This window comes from Hydractinia symbiolongicarpus, chromosome 1, assembly GCF_029227915.1.
Source record: "Hydractinia symbiolongicarpus strain clone_291-10 chromosome 1, HSymV2.1, whole genome shotgun sequence".
Lineage (NCBI taxonomy): Eukaryota > Metazoa > Cnidaria > Hydrozoa > Anthoathecata > Hydractiniidae > Hydractinia > Hydractinia symbiolongicarpus.
The window spans coordinates 26,837,934-26,852,300 of NC_079875.1; positions in this window are offsets into that span (position 1 = coordinate 26,837,934).

Below are 14,367 nucleotides of genomic sequence, written 5' to 3' on the forward strand. Positions count from 1 at the left end.
AACGTCGATTATTATAAAAACATATATACTAGTCATGCGTTTCCAGTGTCTCTGCCGTCCCCTCCTTAGAGACAAAAAAGTAGGCTCTATCTATCTATAAACGAGATGTAAGTAACTGTTCTTACCGTTCAGATGGGCGTACTTTATCTCGTTAATTTCATGACAACAAGTGCATTCTTGCTGCGATGGCATAACCTCGCAGTTTTTACATAAGCACCATTTGTCCTTATTCAAGGTACTTCTTGGAGGTTTCGCACTTTCTTCATCCTCGTCAGACGAGTCATTAAATTCGGGCATTTCATTTGCGCCAGGCGCTCTCTGGGGCTCATACTGAAACCCTATAACGTTCGGTTTATTGGATAGTCTAGATTGCGCCATTATTTAAAATTAAAACCGCCTAGTTTTAAAGACGTATAAATGATTTGAAAAATTATTTTTATACTTTCTCCCACCTGAAAGAAAAAAGAAAAAGGAAAAGTTTTTATTTTCAGGGGGGCTTGTCACATTTGTCGCGTTTTCGCATGTTCGGTCTTTCAAATCAACCAACCACTGACGTCAAATGCATAATTACGCATAATAATTATTTTTACCAGGCCTTTTTTCGCGCATGTTATTCGGAACGTCTCTAGCTGTGCTTCGACATGGCCAAGTAAAAAAGTTTTGTTTATATGTATTTCCAGAGATTAATAAAAAAAAGGTATGTGATTTCTTTATTTGTATATCTATATCAGTTAATATAAAAGTTTTTATTTTGTGGCAGACACTACCTTTAACACCTTTTTAAATAAACATCAGGAAAATTGGGTTCGTTCCTAATTCTGTGCAGTCTGGCTTGCTTGCATCCAAGTAATCGCAGATTTTGAGTGTTCAAAATCTTTTTAAATAAAAATTACCATCATTTCAGACCAATTTAAGTTCACTGAAATATATTATGGGGCTATTATTTATCTCCCACACACTTAAAACAGGATAAAAAGTTAATTTTAGATCATTCTCAATTATAATTTCAGTGAAATAATTTCAGTTTAGCATGTTTCGTGGTTTTGTTGTCTTTTTATTACAAATACACTATCATACAAAAACAAATATATCCATTGATTTGCATTAATAGTGATAATTATTTGCTCTTCTAAAGCTAACATAAACTTTTTCCGTACTTAGCCACCGGATTTTTCTGTTTACATAGACAAATACCCATCCCGTTTGACCGGGATCCAGGATCACTTGCCCGGGATCTCAGTTGACCGAGTTTCCCGTTGTAGCCGGGCCGGGACGAATATGCACCATATAAACACGATTTAAAAAGTGAGAATTGTGCTTTTAGAGGCATATTCTCTAGAAAAAAAGGGAGAATTGTACTTTTAGAGGCATTTTTTTTAGAGGAGTACAACCTCTAGTTTGATTCTAAAGACCATGACAAAGATTATGACATCCCATAATGAATACTTTGCACGATTCCAAAGCAAAAGGAAGAGCGAAGGCCTCACCCTCGATTGTTGCATATCGTCTCTCTGCGGAGGTTGTAAATCGGGATCCAGCATAACATATCTTCCAATGTCCTTCGCCACATTGTGGGTCGACAGATGGACATTCCCAATTTTATGGAACAATGTGAACCCTATTCCATTCTTGCTCCAGTGTGTATTATTGCACGCTTGTCGGTTGACTTGAAATGTGTGTACACCGTTTCAAATGCTATCTAAGATTTCTGATTTAGAGGACTGATTTAATTGTTCAAGATTATAGTCCCAATAAACTTTTCCATCATGTTTTAGCAGAACAATCGAAATGTGGACAATATAGTGGCCTAAGCGAATAAATATGACGTTTGATTCACAAGTCGGAACAAGGATGTAAGGACCTGTAATATACTTTGGAGATGGAAAATTTCTGATAGGATCCATAAGTTTAAGATTAGGTTGGTATCCTTCCTGGGAGATGTCAAATCTAGCAAAACCGTATCTTTGGCAAATTCGAACTTCTTTGGGTTGAAAACTACACCATTATCTGCACACAATTTGATATAGCGAATTGTGTGCCAAAAAGCGGAAGCGATATCCTTGTCCCATAGAAGAGAATCATCGACGATTTGTTTTACTCTAGAGATGTCCTTAGTAATGTCATCGAACCCCTTTGTGTAGCCATCATTGGATGCCTTGAATCCCTGAGGAGCAGGAAGGTAGCGGTACCTCCCCCATTCTGTGATGTACGTGGTAGCGTCGTGTGCACTGTTGTTGATATTGTGGGTTGGTTTTGAGCAGCGACCGGTTGCATTGGGTACAGCAGGTGATTTAGCGATGAGCTTAGACATTAGCCGTGCCATCTGTTCCTGCTTTGCCATTTTTCGTGAATGTGTTTGCTGAAAATGTTTGTAAATTGTTGCTTTACCTTTCTGGACTTGGTTCGTCTGTATCCTGCGTCGTAAAGGTAATAAATAGTTTTAAGAAATAACACACTCGTAGCGCCATGTGCAAAGTATAAAGATAACACGTGTGTCGTTCGTTAAGTATCTTCGTGAATAACAAATGTCCTTGACCGTAAGGGCTAGAATAACAATAATGGCGGACGAGCCGCGAAGCCCTGATTATTGCTGTTTGTGCTATTCTGGCAAATTTTCAAGACCCCATAATTGCAACAAGGAAAGGGACTGAATAGAACAAAACGTTTTTATCTTATACAGAAGCAATATTTGCATCCAGATATTAACAAAATTTATATTTGTAATTGTGTTTGAAATATAAATTTCCCCGTCATCATGTCGAATTCTCTCTATTTGTGTTTTGTGTTGTTTGTTTTTTTGTGTGTGTTTTTTTTTCACTGATATTGCGTATCCTACGAAAAGGAAGTTTAACTGTCTTTTTGGCAGTAACTTTGGAGGAACAAAACCTCTATGATTTAACCTTAAAACTTAACAGGTTGAGTATTTCATTGTGCCTTGCTGCAATGTTCAAAATTATCTTCCCTTCTTAGTGTACAACTTGAAATCGCACCAACTTTTCGTTGTTAATACAAGATGCATCTGTACTTGGTCGTTATAGGAATGATTTTAGTTTAATTTTATCTGAATTACTACAAGTTCTAAGCAAGGGGTTCCATATGTAAAACACATATGTTGTGGATTATTGTCCTCTGAGCATTTAATTTCTAAAATTCCATAAGCAGGGTCTTCTGTGTGGTCGAATACTTTACCAAGTTTTAGTTGATTGTTTCCAGAAGCTGTGAGTCTATATTTCCGGAATTCAAACCAGGCAGGATCGTTTAGATTTTGTACTGTTATTGTTGTACATGTTCCACATCAGTGTGTAAACAATTGTAATTTCAGAATTGGTGTCCCATCGACTTACTTATATTTTACGAGGCATCGGCATATATGTTATGCACGAAAAAAACAGGATACTTGTTTGTTATTGAGTAAGATATTTTCGATTTGCAATCTCTTACCCCAAATCAATTATTTCAATAATTGCCGACTCTGCGTAATCATAACGGAACTCCGCATTTTTCTTAGGTTCTCATTGGCACATAGAGCAAGATGTGAAACTCTGCCAATTTTCATCACACTATTTTTGTTTTCGAAATCATGGACAAAACTTCGTAGCTGATTGGAGTGAGCGCCATCGATGTTTAAATTATGAAATAGTATTCATTATATTCGCAGCTTATTACGAAGCTTTCCACTAGACAAAAACAAATGTTAAGCTGATGAGCCTGCTAAATGTGTTTGCTTTGGTGATGAATTAAAAGAAGTTAAATGCTCTTCCTTGTTTTCTATACTTTTATCCCTTCTTTTACCTTCTTTCACATCTGTAGGATTTTTCCAAAAAATAGTTTCCTGTATTGAAACTCCTTAAAGTGACGACACCTTAGCCTAAATATTTAATGTAAAAGCATTAACCAGCCCATTTCAACAACCGCCTAGTTCTATAAACTTTTGCCTCATTTCTTTCCCTAGGTGTCAGATCTAACTAATGGTGGATTCGCATTAAGCCTTGGTCTGCATAATGCTGCGCGACAGCTTTAATATGACACTAATGCCAAACTGCCAAAAGTGTTGGCACTTATAGCATACCTTACAATTAAGATAGAAACTTATGAAAGAGAACAAAAACTCGTGATAAAGATATGTATATTGTATTTTAAATAGATATTATTTTATTTGTTATTCATTACATACCCAAATTAATGATCAACCTATCTAAAAGATTTAAGTGGTGGTGTATTAGCCATGTGTGACCGTACTGTAACTGCAACACCATCAAATTCATCACCATGTGATGCACCATCCACGAACGGTGGGCAAACCTCCAAAGACTTTCCGACTCTCCGTAATCATAACAGGGCTCCACACTTTTCTTTAGGTTCTCATTGGCACATAGAACAGAATGTGAAACTCTGTCAATGAGACTTTTTTCATCACCCAATTTCGGTTTTCGGAATCGTTGACAAAACTTCGTAGCTGATTGGAGTTAGTGCCATTGATGTTTAAATTAGGAAATAGCATTCATTTATATTTGTTGCTTGATACGAAGCTTTCCACTAGACAAACAAAAAATGTTAAGCTGATGAACCTAATAAAGGTGTTTCCTGTTGTGTGTGAAATAAAATAATAACATCCTTTTCTTTGTTCTCTGTATGTTCTCTTTATGCCTCATTTCCTTTGGTAGTTGTCAACTAATGGAGCATTCGCATTAAGCCTTGGCCTGAATAATGTTATGCGACAGTTTTTATACGAGACTATGTAACGCCAAGCCGCCAAAAATGTAGTCACTTATAGCATACCTTACAGCTAAAGATAGAAACTTAAGAAAGAGAACAAAAACTGATGATAAACACATTTATATATTATTTACAGTATATTATATATACATATTATTTATATATTATTTACAATACAGATCCCAATGTAAGTTGTCATATTTAATGATCAACCTATCTAAAAGTTTTACGTGGTTGTGTATTAACCATGCATGACCCTGCTGTAAATACAACAGCGTCAAATTCATCACCATGTGATGCACCGTCCACGAACGCTGGGCAAACCCTCGTTGCTTCACTAGTCGTCAAGGTATGGGGTAACTATTCCTTAAGGAGAAATCGTTTTGTTGTTACTTAATACACGCAGTCATTGCTCCTCACTAGGTATTCCTGCCATTTTCAGCCATGATTTGAACTCTTTCTTTAGTCCCTCCAACATGGCATATCCGCCTGAGCATTTCCCAATTGTCATTGTTTTTGAGCCAGATACAAACATTTCTAAAACGTCACGTAACTTCTGTGACATTTGGAACGGAAAAACAAAAAACAAAACAAAAATTATGTCAGCAAGGGGTTTGACTGCAATGGTCTTACATTTGGAGAGTGACGACTCCACTTCTTACCCCAGTCACACAACAGTCAAACAAGGTTGTACGGAGTAGGACAGATAAAAAGTTATGGATGAAAGAAATGTCTAGTTCCTGCTGAAGACTGTTCGCAGACCTCTTTTGAGGTGACTTAGCTAGACATTTTGGCTACCTTGGTTCAGGAATATGAGTCGTAAACCTTGTGCCCTTTCAGAAGCCCTCTCTCAGCCTGTTCGTATGTTCAATTTTGTGTCAATTGGAAAAAGGAAGAATTGTGTTCCTTTATATGAGCATATCCTTGATGTTACTATCCGCCCTCGCACATTGCGTAATAACCTGACGAAAAGAAAAAAGTATGACCACCTTTTTATGATTTGCTACATTTAAAAATAAAAAAAAACAAATACATTATCAAATATGATTGATAACGGTGGAATCGAAAGTGTGTTTTGATAAGGAGTAAAAACTACATGGATTTCGTGTAACTCAATAAAGTCAAAATTCAGTGCTCTTTTGTAGCCCCTAATTTATATACAGAATCGGTTTTTGGTAACTATTGTTTTCATCATAAAACAAAACAGAAGTATAAGTTGCATCTTTAATTATGCGTTGTTCGTTGGGTATAATACTTGGATACGTCTGTCTGTCTGTCACGCAAAATGGTAGCTAAGCTGCGACAGGCGAACCCGTGGATTTTCCACGGGCTAACGACTAGTTTTACTATAATTTCCAAACTCAATCAACCCATTTTCTGCACAAAGTTATTGCTTGGGGATCCTGACTTACATTTCTTCTTAAATAGAGGCTTATAAATTAATTCCTTAGAAGTAAATAAAAGTGGCACATAGTGATTATGTTTAAAAGTAAGATCTGAAATGAGATAACCTTCATAACAAAACAAAATATGGAAGCAAGTTTCATCAACCTTTGGCACACGTGGAAAAACATTTTTATTGAATATTTCTTTGTATTTGAGAGGACCACAATCAGGATAATAACACATAATATTTCTGCGAATTATAGAAGACAATGACAAAACAAAGAGAAAACCAGACCACTGGTTCATGTTTCAAACAAAAAGCAAACAAAAAGTAGCCTCAGCTTTGACAAGTTCAGCAGCCTTAAAATTAGTATCAACAGCAGCATGAGATACTGACATTGCTAAAATATTTGATGGACTTAAAGATGGATATTTGTCAACAAATAAATTGGGGTGAGAACTATTATACTCAGAATTGACAAAAAGTTCAATGCAAGCAAGTAGCCTTAACTGTTGCGTCAAACTATTATCACCTACCAGACATAAGGATATGGAGCTAAACAAGCAATTTCCAGATGATTCGGACCTAAACAGTGAAAAATAAATAAATATTTCTTAGAGAAATTAAAGAGAATGCACTCCTCAGAGCAAAGACACTAAGTTTTAACATTTTGAGAAGAATCAAAACCATTATTAATTCCACACACACATGCCAGCTAGCTACCATAGATATGGTTGCTAGCTCTCCAAGAGTAATAATCAAAACAAAAACCACGAATACATGTAGCTAGCTAGCTAGCCATAAGTAGTTCATGGTGATGACATGGTGATGTACACTTAATTACTATGGTAACAAATGGTCAGCAATAATCAGAAATGGAAATTACAGAAAATAAAATCTTACCTCAATGCAACACAATTCTTGAAAGAAACTAATGCAGGAAGATATTTCAAAGCATCTTCATTCACACCAATTTCTCCACAAGAAAGTACAGCATAAAGCTGTTCTGTGTTTAAAAACACATTTTTATTTCAATTTATCCATTTCTCAGAATAAATATTAAATATTTCAATCAATTTCTGCAAATCTTTGTCTTGAAATAATTTCAAAACATCTTCTCTCACTGAACTAAACGCCATGTTGAGCAATGATGTTGAGGAAGATATGAAGATGAAGACTAGCGTGAGCATTTTGACTTTTGTATTGATTTTTAGCCAATCACAACTTAAGAAAACTTCTGTAATGACCAATCATATCCTGCCGGTGTTCTTCTCCTGCAAACCCGGCACTCTAGACCAATAAGAGTTAAGAATAACCTCATTGCTCCGTCAAAAACCTACAGAACAAAGTCTATATTTTTCTATCCACCATTAAAGATTAGGTCTAGCCATCTTTGCGCCCTGTCTTCGCAACGAAAATGAAGCTAATGCCATCACGCGCGCCACCGCCACCACCGCGCGACAATACACACGGCAGCAGCAGCGGCGGCAATATTATTAATTTTTATATTGATGAGCGCTCAAATGAATACATTATTACACGCCCCAAATATTACTGGTTAGTACTAAATATTTGAAAATTAGATAAACTATACTTGTTATTTTTAAACCCCGTTCTTTGACCCATTTGACGGGGTTTGGATCCGCCCCTGGTTATGCCTTTTCAAGAAGGATGCAACCACAGGCCTGGCTAAAATATAAAAAACATTGGGCTTGCATTTTCTTACATGATAAACCGAACATAAGAAAGCATAGTGTTTTACTTACCAGGTAAAGGATTTGTTGATTTCCGATAAATGTACATAAAAAACTCGTCAAAAAGTGCTTTTTTGTATTCTCTTGTCCATTGCGAATATGTTCGTCCTAAAATTTGAAATTTGGAACATTCTCCAAACCTGAAAGTAAAGTAAGTAAGTAAAACTTGTGTTGTTCGAACGTGCGTCACAAGATGTGCATAAAGAAAATTTTACAGTCAAACCGACGGGAAATTGTCGAGATAAGAAATTATGAGGTTATTGTTTATAAATACATTCATCTCGTAAGATTTTACCCATAGATAGATACATAGATGGCTGTGCATATTTTACATGGCTAGCCTCACAACTATTATTTCCAGGAAGGGCCATGGCTTAGATGAAGAGTCCTAGAGTATTTAATGCTCATTTCGAGCTACGCAGACCCAATTAGGGCCCGCGCCCTACTAGACAACTCCCAGCGACATCCAACGGCCCGCACAGTGTGCCATCTCCCCAATTTCCCTCACATGGCTTGGGTTAACCCGGGGCTATGGTCACATTTATTCGCCCATGTTGAATTGCCTTCAAGAGGAATCGAACCCCTGTCTCCCGCACAGAGTACGAGAGCTATAACCACCAATCTACGGCGCCAAATTGCAGCTATCGCCTTTTGCTTTTGTCGACAGTCAAACACTAACCATTATAAAATAGATTTATATTTTTCTTACTTTCTTTTCTCTGAGTAGAATTGATCTCCTCATCTTCACTACTCGTATAAACATCTAAAATATTAATTTCTGATAGCAAACAGTAACTTATAATTAGGTACTTCTAAATCTAACAGAGTTAACTTATGTAGTTGTAAAAAAAAAAGTTATGCCTACATTTTTTTAGTCAATTACAAAAAAAAATACTGAAATTACAGATTTAAAGCCTGTATTTTGGCTTATACATTCAAATGACTTGAATTGACATTCAACCTGAAAAAAAGCTTGGTATCGTTTGCATAATAAAATTAATAATAATTGAATTGTGCAAGTAGCTTTACACCAAAATTAAAATTAATTGCAAGCTTTTCATGATGAGATTTTCTTATTTAATTTATTAAATACATCTACCAGTAATACATCTGTCCGCAGTATAGCTCAGACTATTGTTAAAAACTGTTGGCATGGTTGATACGTTAGGATCTGCTGCTGATTTCATTAACACTAGATCAAAATTATACCATTGCTCTAAAAAATTCAAAGGAATCGGATTGAGTGGTTATTGAACTTTAAAAATGCAGAACGATTTTAGTGGTACTGTCACAAATTCCACACATTTGGACAAATTTTGTGGAGATGACAGGCGTCAAAATTTCCTTCCGATTACACTTTATGATTGGGCGAAGATTTGTGATTGTCCTAAAAGTACAAGCTCTGGACAAGACCATGTTCCTGTTTACTGGATTACCTATATATCCCAATTAGCCAGTTGAGCAGGATTATGCAAAAGCCCAGTTAATGATATTTTCAAAAGGTACATGGAGAAACACAAACGACTTACAAAGAAAAAAAGTATAAAATTATTCGAAAGTTACAGGTATTGTAAGATTCAGATTATCCCAAAGTCAATCGCAGTCAATGTCGTCACAGCAGTCACAATCTCAATATTTGGGTTATGCATTACTTCGTGACATTTTAAGAGATCAGTGAGCCCATGCAATTAACCCAGAAATTGATGATGTAGTTCTGCCAGATGGAGGTACATCGTATAACTGGCATGAGCAAGCCATACAAAAATTACCCCATTCAATAGATATTGAGGAGGCTAAAACGCGGTTGAAGAACATGTTAAAAACTTCTGAAAAGAGAGAAATGGAACACGATTCTCACTGCAATCTTCCTGATGTAAATGTAGGGTTGGTGAATGATTTAAACACTTACTATCTGTTGCTGGTAATACAAATTTCAAAACTGTTCCTCTGCGAGTCATTGTTCTGGGAAGTGCTGGTACAGAAAAAAGTCAAATAATAAAAATTTTAGTGCGCAGAGTATTTATATAGATCGGTTTTAATCACTTGCATGATTATCCGTTGTCTGATTTGCAATTTAGAAAATTAGTTAAAATGTATGCAATGACGATAATAATCTTTCTTTGATGTGTGTCAATGTTGATGAACGATGTATGATTGGTCAAAATCTTACTGCATGGTGTAGTCAAAGATTTTTTAAAGTTACTGCAAAAGTAGACCATGCCAAGCAAGTACAAAATAGCTTTAGGTGTATTCCATCCTTAACCTTATTTGGTGATTTATTTCAACTAGGAGCAATAGGGGAAAATGACCTTCATAAATCTCCATTGCCAAGCTCCTCTCCAGTAGTACATGCAGGTTATGCCATATATAGACCTTTTACACAAGTGGTGGTTTTAGATCAAGTGATGAGACAAAAAGCAGATTAAATTAAGTTGCTAGACAAATTAAAACGGGGAAAATAACACAATTAGACTGGCAAGATATTAACAGTAGAACTTTTGATTCTCTACCAAGTAGTGAGAAGTTTTTTTTTTCTTAAGTGAAAATGCAATTTGGCTGACAGAGACATGGAAAGAAGCTCACAAACATATTAACAGTGTTCTTTCAAAACTAGGTGTCCCTGTTGCAGTTATACCTTCCACTGGTCGAGAAAGACGTCATAGTCAGGACAAGCAAATTGGTCAAATACAAACTAATACCAGCTAAATGTATAATATAATTAAAATGTATAAAGAATCAGATAGGTTTGACTGGTTTAGGATTAAATAATGGAGCAATGGGTACTGTAGTTGTGATTGTTTATAGTGAATGCTCAAGACCTCCTTAATTTCCAGAAATTATAGTTGTTGATTTTCGAAGATACAAGGGGCCTGTTTGGCTACACTCGCATCTAACTTGGGTACCATTACCTATTAATAAAGGCAGATGAGATGACAATTGTTGCTCCAGGAGTGGCTTTATGAAGCTGGTGGATGAAGAGACGAACATGATCTCAGATTGGGAGTCGATCAAGAATCAGCTCAGGAAGTCGAAACATGCCTGCTTTTCTACGTGAGATTGGAACACCCTTCGACCTGGAAAATTTGGGAGTGACGCGGACATCAGTTGTATACTGTGCCTATATTGAGCTCACATCAGAGAGGCTAGGCCCAAGTAAGGAAACCTATAAGTAGAGGCACAATAGGCAGTGCAGGCTGGTTGGTTGTAACAAAGAAATGTGTGTTAAGAAAGTATAGATGACAAGATCAATCACCATAAGAGTTAATGAACAGCACATTTTATCAACAGTTATCTCTTCTCACCTTAAAAACTCTTTTAAAAATGTGAAGCATCCATGAACTGAAAACCAATCTGTCTAATGTGTTTAAAACAAAAACAAGACGCGCGGACTGCATTTCAAAAAAAGTTTCGTATATGTTATGTACCAAGAAAACTTTCAAAACAATTACTTGGATGACAGGAAAACACAATAAAAACAGACATGGACCAAACTTCGCATTTATTCGATTCTGTATGATTTCTGACAACTGTAGAACTTCATTTGTCATCCATTTGTTATTGTTGAATATCTGTGCCTAATATTTTTCGAGATAAAGATTTGAATGCTGCTCATATACAGATTTTTTTTAAATACCCGATTCTTTTGTTAAAACGCTGATTAAGAAATGTATAGGATCATGTCTTTTAAACAGACGGTTACAGAGATTTGTCTATTTGTCTTTTTATTTGTTAACTGAGTTATGAAATATTAATTTAAGTTGTTACATCCATTCGTTTCCATGTTGTTCAGCCTGAAACGTAAAAGTGGAATGCAATGACTTTACTTTTTTAGTAATTAGACGTCAATATTTTGTACTACATTTCGTAGTAATTTCAAAGATTTACGTTGCGAATTAGCGTCAAAAGAGCTAATATCTAATTTAGAAGTTAAAATATAGTTTTGACAAATCCCATACCTATGGTTATTACTCGAAACTACCCCGTAAGTTGCTAAAAACATATTTTATCAGGAAAATATGACAATCGTCTTTGGAATTAGAAACCAACCATCAGTGAATTATTCTTTAAAATTTGGACACGTGATTTACTTTTACTGAAACAATTATTATCCAATCAAATAAAAACATGTTTTTTTGCACGCCTCTTCAGCCCATCAGAAAAAAACATAAAAGCTGTTTGAAGTATAGATTTAGAGAATTTTACTCAAATATCTCGTCTAGATTTAACCAATCAAAATGAGAGAAGAACTCATTCATGATAACTGAATGATACTGTACGCAGTTGAACTTTTAAAAATATTCTTTTAACAAAGTAATACATTTTAGTCGTTTTAGAGAGTTGATGGAAGAAGCAATGCAGAACAAATGCCTTCACATTTCATATCAACAAGTTTTTTATAAAGTTTGTATCGTATTTGGTGCTATAGAATCTGGCATATTGAAAAGCATGCTGTACCGAAATTCGGTCACTCTTTGTTATCTATTATCATTTCTGCGTCACTATGTAACTATGTCTCTCTAAAAGAATACTAACTATTAAGTAAGTCGGGTGTTGGAAACCCTCGTTTTCAACTCAGTGAGGCATGTTGAAATCTATGAAAAATGGAATAATTTCATATAAAAAACATTTTTTTCGCAACGCAATTTAGAAGTTAGGTGATTATTTTACAACGAAAGAGGTCGTAGAATACGCAAAATTATTGAAAAAGCTTGCTTAAGCACCCATTGCACTGTGACAGGATTTGCTTTTACCCAGTGTATTTCTGTGTATGGGAAGTGTTATGACAACACAACAACTAGAGAACTGTGCGTCGTGCTCGTTAAAGAATGTTTCAGAGACTAATACGTCTCTGGATTTGGACGCATTGTTGGAGTTATAGCTGATGCTGCGTGCGACGCCTTTTGTAACACAATACCGTAATGTCACAGAAGGACAACCGCAAAACCAAAGAATCCATAGAACTCCGCAATAACAAGTTGACAACGGTGACACAATAACATTTCTCAAAACCGCTTCAAAAAAACTGCGGGTAAAGCGCGTTTATGGCATATGACGTCATCAAAATTTTTCACAAAAGTTGAATTCTGCTTTTTACTATCCATATAATGATATGATGACCAATAAATTATGCAACAATCTTTATAACTTGAGATATTGAAAATGACCCTGAAATAAAAAAGGACTGGCCTTAAGTAGCCCGAGTTGGTTTCCCGTCGCATACACAGACCCAAGCTTACCAGCCCACGCACCGTACGTGGAGACAGAAGTTACAAGGTAACCTTCTGTGTCCATATAGCTGTACGTGGTTTAGAAGTCAATTTAAAATGCCTCGTTTATCAATTCTACGGCTAATATAAATAGAACCTGAGACGAGGTTGTTGTCCTTAAATGACAGTTATCCTGTATCAGTATGAAAATCGTGAATATAAAACACTCGTCACTTTAAAATGCCTCCTTTATTAATTTTACGACAAAAATGTATAGAACCTAAGACGACGTTGTCGTCCCTGAATGACAATTATCTTGTATCAATACGAAAAGTCGCAAATATATAACACTCGTCTCGTTTAAATGCCTGCTTTATCAATTTTACTGCTGAAATATATAGAACATGATATGTTGTCGTCCCTAAATGACAATTATCTTGCATCAATACCAAAAATCGCAAATATATGAGACTCTCATCTCTTTTAAATGCCCCCTTTATCAATTTTACGAATAAAATATATAGAACCTGAGACGGGGTTATCGTTCCAAAATGACAATTATCTTGTATCAAAATGAAAAATCGTGAATATATAACACTCGTCTCTCTTAAAAGCCTCGTCTATCAATTTTACGGTTGAAATATATAGAACCTGGGACGAGGTTGTCGTCCCTAAAGTACAATTATCCTGTAATAATACTAAATATCGCAAATATATGAGTCACTCGTCACTTTGGAATGCCTCGTTTATGAATTTTACGGCTATAATATATAAAACCTGAGACGAGGTTGTCGTCCCTAAATGACAACTATCCTGTATCAATACGAAAAATCGTAAATACATGACACTAGTCTCTTTTAAATGCCTCGTTTATCCATTTTACGGCTAAGATATGAAAACCTGAGACGAAGTTGTTGACCCTAAATTACAATTATCCTGTATTAATACAAAAAATCGCAAATATATGAGACACTCGTCCCTTTTAAATACCTCGTTTATCAATTCCACGGCTAAGATATAAAAACCTGAGACGAAGTTGTTGACCCTAAATTACCATTATACTGTATTAATACAAAAAAATCGCAAATATATGAGACACTCGTTGCTTCAAGGGTTTAAAAATTTTGCTGATGTCAGCAATTGCCCCATCAAGACCGAAAATTTTTTTTTATAAATTTGTATACCTGTTGCCTTCATCGTATAGATGAAGAAAATGCATAGGAATATGTACTTTTGACAAACGGTTGCAGAGATATCAAGGTTTAAAGGTGTTTTGATGACGTCGTCAACCCGTCCATTCCCA